We start from the raw sequence: 14,453 nt of genomic DNA, 5'->3' as shown, positions 1-14,453 counted from the left end.
TGGTTTAAATCAGCATCTGCAGTTCCTCCAAATACATCTTTCCAGCAGTGAAAGTTGAGACAGGGACCATCGCAACGTTCAAGAAACGATCAGACAGGTGGATATGAGAGGTTTGGAAGGATATGGGCCAAATGCAGGCAGGTGGGACTTGTGTAGATGGGGCACGTTGGTCGGTGTGGGCAATTTGGGCCAAAGGGCCTGTTTCCACGCTGTATGCCTAGTGGGCACGGGAGGGGTGGGGGGGGGGGGGGGCACTAGAAGGAATGCAGAGATCCCGATCCCTTCCAATGGCGGGGGAGCAATATAATTGAAAAAGGAAGCCCTGCCATTAGGCCTGAGCAATGACCTCTCACCTCTGACCCCCAATGGAGAAGCTGGGGGCTTCTGTGACCCCTCCCTCACCCTGTTTGCCCCCGTCCCACCTGGAAAGTGCCCCCCTCTTCCCCATTTAGCCCCATCCATATCCAATGATGCCAACTACCCTGCTAGAAGACTCCCTCCCTCCCTCCCCCCTCCCTCCCTCCCCCCTCCCTCCCTCCCTCCCTCCCTCCCTCCCTCCCTCCCTCCCTCCCTCCCTCCCTCCCTCCCTCCCTCCCTCCCTCCCTCCCTCCCTCCCTCCTCCCTCCCTCCCTCCCTCCCTCCCTCCCTCCCTCCCTCCCCTCCCCTCCCTCCATCCCTCCCTCCATCCCTCCCTCCCTCCCTCCCTCCCTCCCTCCCCTCCCTCCCTCCCTCCCTCCCTCCCTCCCTCCCTCCCTCCCTCCCTCCCTCCCTCCCTCCCTCCCTCCCTCCCTCCTCCCTCCCTCCCTCCCTCCCTCCCCTCCCCTCCCCTCCCCTCCATCCCTCCCTCCATCCCTCCCTCCCTCCCTCCCTCCCTCCCTCCCTCCCTCCCTCCCTCCCTCCCTTCCCCCTTCCCTCCCTCTCTCCCTCCCTCCCTTTCTTCCTCCCTCCCTCCCTCCCTCCCTCCCTCTCTCCGTCTCTCCCCCCTCCATCTCCCTCCCTCCCTCTCTCCCTCCCTCCCTCCCTTCCTCCCTCCCTCCCTCCCTCCCTCCCTCCCTCCCTCCCTCCCTCCCTCCCTCCCTCCCTCCCTCCCTCCCTCCCTCCCTCCCTCCCTCCCTCCCTCCCTCCCTCCCTCCCTCCCTCCCTCCCTCCCTCCCTCCCTCCCTCCCTCCCCTCCCCTCCCTCCCTCCCTCCCTCCCTCCCCTCCCTCCCTCCCTCATTCTCTCTCTCTCCCTCCCCCCCTCCCTCCCTCTCTCCCTCTCCCCTCCCCCTCCCCTCCCCCTCCCAGTCACAGTACAGGTGGGTTTGGGAGGAGAGGTTGTGGGGGTAAATCTTTGGGATGTTTTGTAAACGATACGGCCTTCAGGTAAGATTCGAAGGAGGGAGGAAAAGATTGATGTTACCTGCCATCTTTGAAGATCGCCTGAAGAATCTTTAACTGCATTAAAAAAACGTGCTCTATTAATTTCACAGAACTAGATACCGACCGATATCTCTCACATCTATCTCCCTGAGACATAAATGTGTTTTAAGAAATAAATTCTATTTGCCAAAATGGAGTACCAAAGATATGGCTTTCTTAACATTCAAATTGCGGTTTGGTTTAAAGATAGACACAAAAGTGCTGGAGTAACTCAGCGGGTCGGGCAGCATCTCTGGAGAAAAAGAATGGGTGTCGTTTCGGGTCGTGACCCTTCTCCAGACCGTCCATGTTGTCTAGAGATGCTGCCCATCCCGCTGTGTTACTCCAGCACTTTGTGTCTATCTTTGGTGTAAAGCAGCATCTGCAGTTCATTTTTATTTAGTTTAGTTTAGTTTAGTTTAGTTTAGTTTAGAGATACAGCGCGGAAACAGGCCCTAACGAGTCCGCACCAACCAGCGATCCCCACCAAAGATACTAGAGGAGCAAGATAGACCACTCGACCCTGAAGACCGCAGTACATCACGGCGCCATTTTAGTAGGCAGAAACTTGCAGAAACATTTTAAAAGAAAAACAACAAAAATCTGTGAGTTGATAGATGAGATATATTCTGCATTTTAATGGTATCATCACACATACTGTTCCCCCACAACACTGATTACACTGCGAGAGGCCGAGCGAACGGCGGGTTTTGCTTACTAAAATGGCGGACGTTACGCTCCTCTGCGTACTACACTTCAGTATAGGCGGTTTAGACGGAGTGGTTCATCTTGCTCCTCTAGTATCTTTGATCCCCGCACACTAACACCATCCTACACACACAAGGGACAATTTACACTTACACCAAGCCAATTAACCTACAAACCCGTACGTCTTTGGAGTGTGGGAGGAAACCGGAGCGCCCGGAAAAACCCCCCACGCAGGTCACCGGGAGAATGTGACCTCTGCAGCGTGCCGCAGCAGGTAGAGTTGTCACAACAGACAATAGACAATAGGAGCAGGAGGAGGCCATTCGGCCCTTCGAGCCACCGCCGCCATTCAATGTGATCATGGCTGATCATTCTCAATCAGTACCCTGTTTCTGCCTTCTCCCCATACCCCCTGACTCCGCTATCCTTAAGAGCTCTATCCAGCTCTCTCTTGAATGCATTCAGAGAATTGGCCTCCACTGTCTTCTGAGGCAGTGAATTCCACAGATTTACCTCGCAATGCCAGAGGCCCGGGTTCGATCCTGACTACGGGTGCTGTCTGTATTGAGTTTGTACGTTCTCCCTATGACTGCGTGGGTTTCCTCCGGGTGCTCCGGTTTCCTCCCACACTCCAGTGACGTACAGGTTTGTAGGTTAATTGGCCCTCTGCAAATTGCCCCCTAGTGCGCAGGGAGTGGATGAAGAAGTGGGATAACATAGAAGGAGTCAAGGGAGGAACTGCAGGTGCTGGTTTAAACCCAAGACAGACACAAAAGGCTGGAGTAACTCAGCAGGTCAGGCAGCATCTCTGGAGAGGAGGAATGGGTGACGTTTCGAGTCGAGACCCTTCTTCAGACTGAGATAATGGGGAAATGGTAAAGGAGGCACCGTCTAAATCTCTCGTTTCCCTTTCCCCTGAATCCCAGTCAAGAAGAAGGGTCTCGACCCGAAACGTCACCCATTCCTTTTCTCCAGAGACGCTGCCTGTCCCGCTGAGTTACTCCAAGGTATAACTAGTGTTCTATGACACTTATGGTCTTGTTATCCATGGCACACCCATTTCTTTGCATTTCCTGCAGTGTGTGTGTGTGTGTGTGTGTGCGTGTGTATCTGCGTGTGTATGCATCTGTGTGTGTGTGTTTATTTGTGTGTGTGTGTGTGTGTATGTCTATATTTTTGTGTGTGTCTGTCTTTGTGTGGGTGTGCCTGCGCACATGTGGGTCTATGCATGTGACTGTGTGTACGTGCGTGTGTGTCTGTGTGTGTGCATGTGCGTGCGAGTGACTTTATCTGTGCGTGTGTGTCTGTGTGTGTGCATGGTGTCTGTGTGTCTATCTTTATCTTTATGTGTGTGTCAGTGTTTGTGTGCATGCGTGTCTGTGAGTGTGTGTCTATCTTTATCTTTGTGAGCGTGAGTGTCAGTGTGTGTGAGTGTGTGTGTGTGTGTGTGAGTGTGTGTGTGTGTGTGAGTGTATGTGTGTGCGTGTGTGTGTGTGAGTGTGTGTGTGAGTGTGTATGTGTGTGTGTGTGAGTGTGTGTGTGTGTGTGTGTGTGAGTGTGTGTGTGACAGTGTGTGTGTGTGTGTGTGTGAGTGTGTGTGTGTGAGACAGTGTGTGTGTGAGTGTGTGTGTGTGCGTGTGTGTGTGTCAGTGTGTGTGTGTGTGTGAGTGTGTGTGTGTCAGTGTGTGTGTGTGAGTGTGTGTGTGTCTGTCTGTGTATGTGTGTGTGTGTGTGAGTGTGTGTGTGTGTGTGTGGGGTGTGTGTGTGGGGTGTGTGTGTGTGTGTGTGCATGGTGCCTTGCATGGTGTCAGCCCACCGAGTCCGGGCCGACCAACGATCCTCACACAAGAACACTATCCTACACAAACTCGAGACAATTTACAATTTCATCAAGCCAATTTTATCACGCCAATACCTAGCCAATAAACCTACAAACCTGTACGTCTTTGGAGTGTGGGAATATACTGGAGAAAACCCACTTAGGTCACAGGGAGAACGTACAAACTCCGTACAGACAGCTCCCATAGTTAGGATCGAACCCGGGTCTCTGACGCTGTAAGGCAGCAAATCTACCACTGTGCCACCGGGGCTGTCATGTGAGATCTGACTGCTGTTTATAGTACGGTTACCTTAATACCCTGAAATAAATTATTCAGCTCATTGCCATGACAACATATATTGCCTGTCGTATGTTGAAAGACTGGAGTGGCTAGGCTTGTATACACTGGAATTTAGAAGGATGAGAGGGGATCTTATCAAAACATATAAGATTAAGGGGTTGGACACGTTAGAGGCAGGAAACATGTTCCAAATGTTGGGGGAGTCCAGAACCAGGGGCCACAATTGTAAAAGTTTAAGAATAAGGGGTAGGCCATTTAGAACGGAGATGAGGAAAAAAACTTTTTCAGTCAGAGAGTTGTAAATCTGTGGAATTCTCTGCCTCAGAAGGCAGTCGAGGCCTTTTCTCTGAATGCATTCAAGAGAGAGCTAGATAGAGCTCTTAAGGATAGCGGAGTCAGGGGGTACGGGGAGAAGGCAGGAACGGGGTACTGATTGAGAATGATCAGCCATGATCACATGGCTCGAAGGGCCGAATGGCCTATTCCTGCACCTATTGTTTATTGGCTCAGAAACATTGCTAAAGTCCTCAATCTTAGTACATCTGCATCTGAAATGCTTATCTCTGCTTTGTTACCTCGAGACAAACCTAACCCATTACTCTCCAGGACATTCTCTCATCTCTCACCTGATATAAACTTAAGATTACCTCAGTCTCTCTCTAAATCTAATAGGATCAGTAACTGCTTGATACCAATATCAAGTTTCATTCCTGCAAACAAAAAGTTAAGCAGATGAGTTGGCTGAAATAGCAGCTGTGTTCCTCAATATCTCATGTAACGCCAAAAATATACAGTATTAGTACACTAAAGACTGGTTGTATCACGGCCTGGTTCAGCAACTCGATCACCCAGGAACGAAAGAGATTACAAAAAGTGGTGAGCATTGCATCATGGGTGCTGACCTCAACACTAGCAAAGGGATCTTTATAAGAGGCACTGACTCATAAAAGGCAGCCAATACCATCAAGGGCCCACACTACCCTGGCCAACTCTCATTTCATTCCTGCTGTCAGGTAGAAGGTATGAGTGTGAAAACTGTAACATCCAGGTTCAGGAACAGCTTATTCCCAACAACCATCGGGCTCTTGAACATTACAGACACCAGCTAAACTCCACACGACAAACTTCCTTGGTTGCACTTGGGACTCTGGCATTTGTATTGTTTTTGCACTTTTTGGGGGGATTTATTGAATATTTTGTTCTTTGCATTGAGTATTGTGTTTACATACCAGTTGTGCTGTTGCTGCTGCAAGTAAGAATTTAATTGTTCTGTTTTGGGACAATTTCACTTTGGGTGGCATGGTGGCAAAGTGGTAAAGTTGCTACCTTACAGTGCCAGAGACCGGGTTCAATCCTGAGTACAGGTGCTGTCTGTACAGAGTTTGCACGTTATCCCTGTGACAAACGTGGATTTCTTCCGTATGCTCCAGTTTCCTCTGTATGCTCCCACACTCTAAAGACGTACAGGTTTCTAGGTTAATTGACTTTGATAACTCTAGTGTTTCCAGTGTGTAGGTAGTGCAGGTATACAGATGATCGCGGACTTGGTGGATCGAAGGGCCTGTTTCCACACTGTATCTATACAGTCTAAAGTAAGAGTAAAAAGTCTAAAGTAGTTTCTATTGGTAAACAGTCACATTTTCGGGTCTTCACTCAATGTTCCTCAATGCCATCCTCATTACTGCAAGTTACTTGACTCTGTGGCATTTATGTTCAAATCTATCCCTCTAATCCCATTTAAATTGATTTTCATGGAGTGAGGAATTGATCCCTTATGCCACTGTTCTTTGGCAGCATGGAGCCCAATTGTGATGTGCAGATGAGAGGAAGCAGCAAAGATCTCTCTCACTTTCCTCACAGTGCCTTAACAGTCGAAACTCGTGAACAGGGAACCAAGTAAGCAAGTCTTGAAGCTTGTCATTGGAGAAATGTTCGAGAGATAGGCAATTGTTTGAACATTTTGGTCAAGTATTAGGTTCAACAAAAACAAACAACAAAAAAATAGCTGGGTTTTTATCATTTTTTTAATACATTTAACAGTTTAAAGCAAGAAAGACTAGAAAATGGGAGAACCTTTTTTTAGTAGGAAAGAACAACAGTGACACCTATTGTTTCATTTCCTGATGTAATTACTTTTGTACTTAATAATAAACAAAAGAAGCCATGTACTTCCAATGTCAGAGTCATAGAGTGATACAGTGTGGAAACAGGCCCTTCGGCCCAACTTTCCCACACCGACCAACATGTCCCACTTGCACTCGTCCCACCTGCCTGCGTTTGGCCCATATCCCTCTAAACCTGTCCTATCCATGTACCATGTACAAAGGAACTGCAGATGCTGGTTCACACCAAAGATAGACACAAACCGCTGGAGTAACTCAGTGCGACAGGCAGCAGGAATGGTTAGAAGGAATGGTTGACGTTTTGGGTCAAGACCCTTCTTCAGAAGTTACGCTCAGTTTCTCCAGCATTTTATTTCTAACCCTGTATCTGTCTAATTGCTTCTTAGAAGTTGTGATAGTCCCTGCCTCAACTACCTCCTAGGATTGCTCGTTCCATACACTCACCACCCTTTGCGTGAAAAAGTTACCCCTTAGATCCCTATAAAATCTTTCCCCCTTCACCTTAAACCTATGCCCACTGGTTCTCGATTCCCCCACTCTGGGCAAGAGTCACGTGGTAAGAACATAGACAATCGAGGGGGAAGGAAAATTGATTAGTACGGGTGTCAGGGGTTATGGGAAGAAGGCAGGAGAATGGGGTTAGGAGGGAGAGATAGATCAGCCATGATTGAATGGCAGAGTAGACCTGATGGGCCAAATGGCCTAATTCTGCTTCTATCACCTATGAAGTTATAAAGAGACACTATCCTCGTATTTGCTTTGCTTTGTTGTCACCTTCTCCTAGCTATCAATGGTATATTCTACATTTTCCTTGGACCCCATCCCTTTTGATGTCTTGTTTTCACACCTTACCCTTCCTTATCTCTGTGCCTCCCTGTCCCCTGACTCTAAGTCTGAAGAAGGGTCTCGACCTGAAAAGTCACCCATTCCTTCCATCCAGAGATGCTGCCTGTCCCGCTGAATTACTGCACCACTTTGTCTCCATCTTCTCATATTCTTTAATTCTCTAATGACCAAGTATATACCAGTCTCCGTTTATTGTTTCTCAGTGATCCTGCATCCACTTCTCTCTGTCCTTGGGAATTCCAGAGAAGAGAATTGCTATTCATGGAACAACAGTTTCCTGGTGTGAATTGCAGTCATTGTGGGTTTGGGTGTAAGTTTATCATTGTCACAGTGAAAAGCTTTATTGCGCATGCTTTCCAATCAAATCAGGTAATACTATACATGAGTTACTCCAGCATTTTGTGTCTATCTTCGGTGTAAACCAGCATCTGCAGTTCCTTCCTGCACATTGATATATACACTGATACATTCAAGCTGAACTCAAATCAAATAGGTAAAGCGAAGGGAAAGATACAGAGTGCAGAATATAGTTCTCAACATTGTAGTTTAACAGTTCCAGTATAATGCTTAAGGACATTATTACTTGATACAGTATACATAAACATTTTGAGCTCTTGTATAATCTGACCTATTTATAACTCCATAACTAATAAGTGATTTAAAATATGGCTTCACTTTAATGCGTTGTTAGAAAATGTTAGAAAGAGGAGGAACTTTATGTTGTTATATTTGCAGTGTTATGATATGCCATATAATTTATTGTATCATTCGTAAGGGAGACTAGACCAAGTGGACACATTGGGACCACAACTCATTGGGTTGCCATTGTGATATGGGGGGAAAAATAAATAAATCTTTGGGGAAAAATGATATGGGGAAAAATAAATAATTTTTTTCTTTAAAATAAATGGCTTAAAAAAAATCGCGATTTTTCTTTAAATTGATCCCGGCATCCTTCTTGATGTCCCTAAAATCCTCCCATATCCGGAGATCCTCTTCTGTATAGAGGATGTGACTCATCTCCACACCTTGTGTTTTTGATAAACGGCTTCGGGAATCTCTTTCTGCATCTTCCATTCTTCCAACACGGAGAAGTTTGGTCACAGTATGGTTCATGAACAGACCTCCCAACATTTGGTTATACAAATTCATAATTTTGATGTCCAAAATTCAGAATATTACAAATTCATAATATGGCACGTAATGCAACTTTTCAGCAAAAGAAAGTATGCACTTCGCGGCAAGAACAGGAAAGCAGAGTATTACCTGAATGGTGACCGATTGGGAGAAGGGGAGATGCAACGTGACCTGGGTGTCATGGTGCACCAGTCATTGAAAGCAAGCATGCAGGTGCAGCAGGCAGTGAAGAAAGCGAATGGTATCTTGGCATTCATAGCAAGAGGATTTGAGTTTAGGAGCAGGGAGGTTCTGCTGCAGTTGTACAGGGCCTTGGTGAGACCGCACCTGGAGTATTGTGTGCAGTTTTGGTCTCCTAACCTGAGGAAAGACGTTCTTGCCTTAGAGGGAGTACAGAGAAGGTTCACCAGATTAATCCCTGGGATGGCGGGACTTGCATATGAGGAAAGACTGGATAGATTGGGCTTGTACTCGCTGGAATTTAGAAGACTGAGGGGGGATCTTATAGAAACATATCAAATTCTTAAGGGGTTGGAGAGGCTAGATGCGGGAAGATTGTTCCCGATGTTGGGGGAGTCCAGAACCAGGGGTCACAGCTTAAGGATAAGGGGGAAGTCTTTTAGGACCGAGATGAGAAAACATTTCTTCACACAGAGAGTGGTGAGTCTGTGGAATTCTCTGCCACAGAAGGTAGTTGAGGCCGGTTCATTGGCTATATTTAAGAGGGAGTTAGATGTGGCCCTTTTTGCTAAAGGGATCAGGGGGTATGGAGAGAAGGCAGGTACAGGCTACTGAGCTGGATGATCAGCCATGATCATATTGAATGGCGGTGCAGGCTCGAAGGGCCGAATGGCCTACTCCTGCACCTAGTTTCTATGTTTCTATGCACGCCAAATGCGCATACGCGTTGTGCTACATTCATGTGTGAAAAACGACTATTATTTCCAACAGTCTGGAGTTCTTGGACTACATGCACAATGTCAGGCCTATCATGAGAATATTCTGGTATTTCTAGAAAGGTTATAGAACAGAAATACTTTTTACAACAAAAAAAAATTGTTTTGTTTTGGATTTTCTATTTCGGTTTTTCCGTACACATCCCAATTCTCTTGATATTGCATAAAAGAACAATGGTCATAAAATGTATGACTAAGTTATGAAGAAAGAGTTTCATTTAAAACAGCGCATTTTCATTGAAGACATACTTGCTCCAGCATGTCTTTAACAGCGTGAATGGCCGGCCCAGGGGAGCGGCTTGGCGAGGCCCGGCGAGCGGACGGCTAGTCCCGGCGAGCGGCAAAGCCAGTCCCGGCGAGCGGCTCGGCGAGTCCTACAATAGTCTGTTTTTTTCTCTCTAAATTACTTCATCCACAGTCTCTTGTGACTCCAACTGGACACTACATTTTCAGTTTGTGAACAGAATTCAGCACTTGCAAAATTTAACTTGGAGCAAATGAAATAGGGTTAATGATTTCAACAAATCATCCGCGAACATTTCCGTCACCTACAACGGGACCCCACCACTTCCCATCCCCTCCCCTTTCTGCGTTCCGCAGAGACCGTTCCCTCCATAACTCCCTGGTCCACTCGTCCCTTCCTACCCAAGCAACCCCATCCCCGGGCACTTTCCCCTGCAACCGCAGGAGATGCAACACCTGTCCCTTTACCTCCCCCCTCAACTCCATCCAAGGACCCAAACAGTCTTTCCAGGTGAGACAAAGGTTCACCTGCACCTCCTCCAACCTCATCTAATGCATCCGCTGCTCTAGATGTCAACTTCTTTACATCGGCGAAACCAAGTGCAGGCTCGGCGATCGCTTCGCCCAACACCTTCGCTCAGTCCGCCTTAAACAACTTGATCTCCCGGTGGCCCAGCACTTCAACTCCCCCTCCCATTCCCAGTCTGACCTTTCTGTCATGGGCCTCCTCCAGTGCCATAGTCAGGCCCACCGGAAATTGGAGGAACTGCACCTCATATTTCGCCTACTGGCCACCTATTGTCTATTAAATTGCAATTTATCTGACATCCTCCCCATTCTCCTGCCTAAGTACAGCCAAGGTTAAAAGAAAAACAAAGATAGAGACAAACACAAGGAACTGCAGATGTTGGAAATCTTGAGTTGAGCTTAAAAGTGCTGGACGAACTGTGTGGGTGAGGCAGCATCTTTGGAGGGAATTCCTTCCCAAATTCCCACTGAGTTGCCCCAGCACTGTTGTGTTGTATTCAAGGTTAAACAAACGTCACCCATAACTTGAGCTGGAATATGGCGTTTGCCCATTGTGAGAGAGAGGAGAGGGGAAAGACGTCCCTGCTCACGCCACGCACTTAAACGTGAATCTCCACACTTTCCCCACCCATCTCTACTCACTGACCCGCCATCTTAGTAAAGGAGGTCCGGGGGGGGGGGGGGGGGATAAAGGAAATCTCTACTCACCGACCCGCCATCTTAGTAAAGGAGGTCCGGGGGGGGGGGGGGGGAAGGAAATCTCGACTCACCGACCCGCCATCTTAGTAAAGGGGAAGGAAATCTCTACTCACCGACCCGCCATCTTAGTAAAGGAGGTCCGGGGGGGGGGGAAGGAAATCTCTACTCACCGACCCGCCATCTTAGTAAAGGAGGTCCGGGGGGGGGGGGGGGGGGAGGAAAGCGAGAGGGAGAGATTGAGAAACGAAGAGGAAAAAGGCACCAGAGGCGTTACAAATGCGCGATTGAAATGTCGCTTCATTTTCTGTAGGAGGTTTCCGTGGGGGGAGGGAATTTGTTTTATTTTTAAAGATAATGCCGGCCAGTTGTGCGGCCTATGGATGCACGGCCGTGTACAACAAGAAGTCCAACGCCAGCTTCCACAAGGGGAGGGGATGGAGGGAGGAGATGGATGTGGGGAGGGAGGGGATGGATGTGGGGAGGGAGGAGATGGATGTGGGGAGGCAGGGGATGGATGTGGGGAGGGAGGAGATGGATGTGGGGAGGGAGGAGATGGATGTGGGGAGGGAGGGGATGGATGTGGGGAGGGAGGGGATGGATGTGGGGAGGGAGGGAGAGGGGGGCACGGCTTCAGGGGGTGGGAATAAACAATAGGTGCAGGAGGAGGCCATTCAGCCCTTCGAGCCAGCACCGCCATTCAATGCGATCATGGCTGATCACTCTCAATCAGTACCCCGTTCCTGCCTTCTCCCCATACCCCCTCACTTCGCTATCCTTAAGAGCTCTATCCAGCTCTCTCTTGAAAGCATCCAACGAACTGGCCTCCACTGCCTTCTGAGGCAGAGAATTCCACAGATTCACCACTCTGACTGAAAAAGTTTTTCCTCATCTCCGTTCTAAATGGCCTTATTCTTAAACTGTGGCCCCTTGTTCTGGACTCCCCCAACATTGGGAACATGTTTCCTGCCTCTAATGTGTCCAATCCCCTAATTATCTTATATGTTTCAATAAGATCCCCCCTCATCCTTCTAAATTCCAGTGTATACAAGCCTAATTGCTCCAGCCTTTCAACATACGACAGTTCCGCCATTCCGGGAATTAACCTAGTGAACCAACGCTGCACGCCCTCAATAGCAAGGGGGGGGATGAGAGGAAAACTCGAGTGAGTGTTAACCCAGGGCCTACAGCGCCGTCAACATGGCTGCCGTCAACATGGCTGCCGTCAACATGGCTGCCGTCAACATGGCTGGCGTCAACATGGCTGCCGTCAAAATGGCTGGCGTCAACATGGCTGCCGTCAACATGGCTGCCGTCAACATGGCTGCCGTCAACATGGCTGCCGTCAACATGGCTGCCGTCAACATGGCTGCCGTCAACATGGCTGCCGTCAACATGGCTGCCGTCAACATGGCTGCCGTCAACATGGCTGCCGTCAACATGGCTGCCGTCAACATGGCTGCCGTCAACATGGCTGCCGTCAACATGGCTGCCGCCGGGTTGCTGCCTCCCTTTCCCTCCCTTTCCCTCCCTTTCCCTCCTCCCTGCTCGACGCTAATGATCCTTCATCGCTCCAAAAAAAAAGGGGGCGGTGTGAGAAAAGGGAGTGTGGAAGTGTGGACACGGCGTTTATATGGATGAAGGCAAAAACACGTGTGTGTGTGTGTGTGTGTGTGTGTGTGTGTGTGTGTGTATGTGTGTGTGTGTGTGTGTGTGTGTGTGTGTGTGTGTGTGTGTGTGTGTGTGTGTGTGTTGACGGAGGCAGGGCGGGTCATATTTAAGGGCGCGGTAGTGGTAAGGCCAGTGGGAACTGAGTTAGTACCAGTTGGAACAGTATCGCAGGCGACTTGTCCGGGTCAACCAACCAACCAACCCTCTGCTGGACCAAACTGTAGCAGCGGTGGGTGATTGGCGGGCTCAACAACTCACCGTTAGGGGCAAACTGCCGTGGCGGTGGCGGCGACTTGTCGGGGTCCACCAACCTGTTGCTGGGTGAACTGCTGCAGCGGTAGCGGTGAGGGGGACTTCAAACAACTCAATGCTGGGCCGAAACTGCAGAAAAAGCGGCGGCGACGTGTTGTTTGGGTCCACTAACACTCTGCTGGGTCAAACTACAACAGCGGTGGGGGGTTTGGTGGGCACAGCAACCCGAAGATGGGCCAAACTACGACAGCGGTCGCGACTTGTCTGGGTCCGTCAACCCGCTACTGGACCAAACTGCTGTGGTGGTGGGGGCTTGGTGAGCACAAACAAACTCACTGCTGGGCCAAACTGCATTAGCTGTGGCTGCTTGGCGGGCCCAACTAACTACCCGCTGTTTTGACGGGTAGAAATACCCACTACTGGAACAAACTACAGTAGCGGTGACGGCTGGGCGGTCACGGTGGCGCAGCGGTAGAGTTGCTGCCTTACAGCGAATGCACCGCCGGAGACCCGGGTTCGATCCCGACTACGGGTGCTGTCTGTATGGAGTTTGCACGTTCTCCCCGTGACCTGCGTGGGTTTTCTCCGAGATCTTCGGTTTCCTCCCACACTCCAAAGACGTGCAGGTTTGTAGGTTAATTGGCTTGGTAAATGTAAAAATTGTCCCTAGTGGTTTGGCCCAGCAGCGGCTTGTCGGGCCCAACAACCTGCTACTGGACCAGACTGCAGCAGCGGCGGCGGCGGCTTGTCGGGGGCGAACAACCTGCTACTGGACCAGACTGCAGCAGTGGCGGCGGCTTGTCGGGCCCAACAACCCGTCGCTGCTTCTGCAGTCTGGCCCAGCAGCAGGTTGTTGGCCCCCGACAAGTCGCCGCCGCCACTGCTGCAGTCTGGCCCAGCAGTGGGTTGTTCGCCCCCGACAACCCGCTACTGGACCAAGCTGCAGCAGCAGTGGGGGCTTGGTGAGCACAAACAAACTCGCTGCTGGGCCAAACTGCATTAGCTGTGGCTGCTTGGTGGGCCCAACTAACTACTACCCGCTGTTTTGATGGGTAGAAATACCCACTACTGGAACAAACTACAGTAGCGGTGGCGGCTGGGCGGTCACGGTGGCGCAGCGGTAGAGTTGATGCCTTACAGCGAATGCAGCGCCGGAGACCCGGGTTCGATCCCGACTACGGGTGCTGTCTGTACGGAGTTTGCACGTTCTCCCCGTGACCTGCGTGGGTTTTCTCTGAGATCTTCGGTTTCCTCTCACATTCCAAAGACGTGCAGGTTTGTAGGTTAATTGGCTTGGTAAATGTAAAAGTTGTCCCTAGTGGTTTGGCCCAGCGGCAGAGTTGCTGCGGGTTGTCGGGCCCGACAAGCCGCCACCGCTGCTGCAGTTTGGTCCAGTAGTGGGTTGTCGGGCCCAACAACACGCTGCTGGGCCCGACAAGCCGCTGCTGGGCCCGACAAGCCGCTGCTGGGCCCGACAAGCCGCTGCTGGGCCAGACTGCAGAAGCGGCGACGGTTTGTCGGGCCCGACAAGCCGCTCCTGGGCCAAACCACTAAGGACAATTTTTACATTTATCAAGCCAATTAACATACAAACCTGCACGTCTTTGGAGTGTGGGAGGAAACCGAAGATCTCGGAGAAAACCCACGCAGGTCACGGGGAGAACGTGCAAACTCCGTACAGGCAGCACCCATAGTCGGGATCGAACCAGGGTCTCCGGCGCTGCATTCGCTGTAAGGCAGCAACTCTACCGCTGCGCCACCGTGACCGCCCAGC

Source organism: Rhinoraja longicauda, chromosome 19, assembly GCF_053455715.1.
Source record: "Rhinoraja longicauda isolate Sanriku21f chromosome 19, sRhiLon1.1, whole genome shotgun sequence".
Lineage (NCBI taxonomy): Eukaryota > Metazoa > Chordata > Chondrichthyes > Rajiformes > Arhynchobatidae > Rhinoraja > Rhinoraja longicauda.
Note: the sequence above shows the minus strand (reverse complement) of the source record.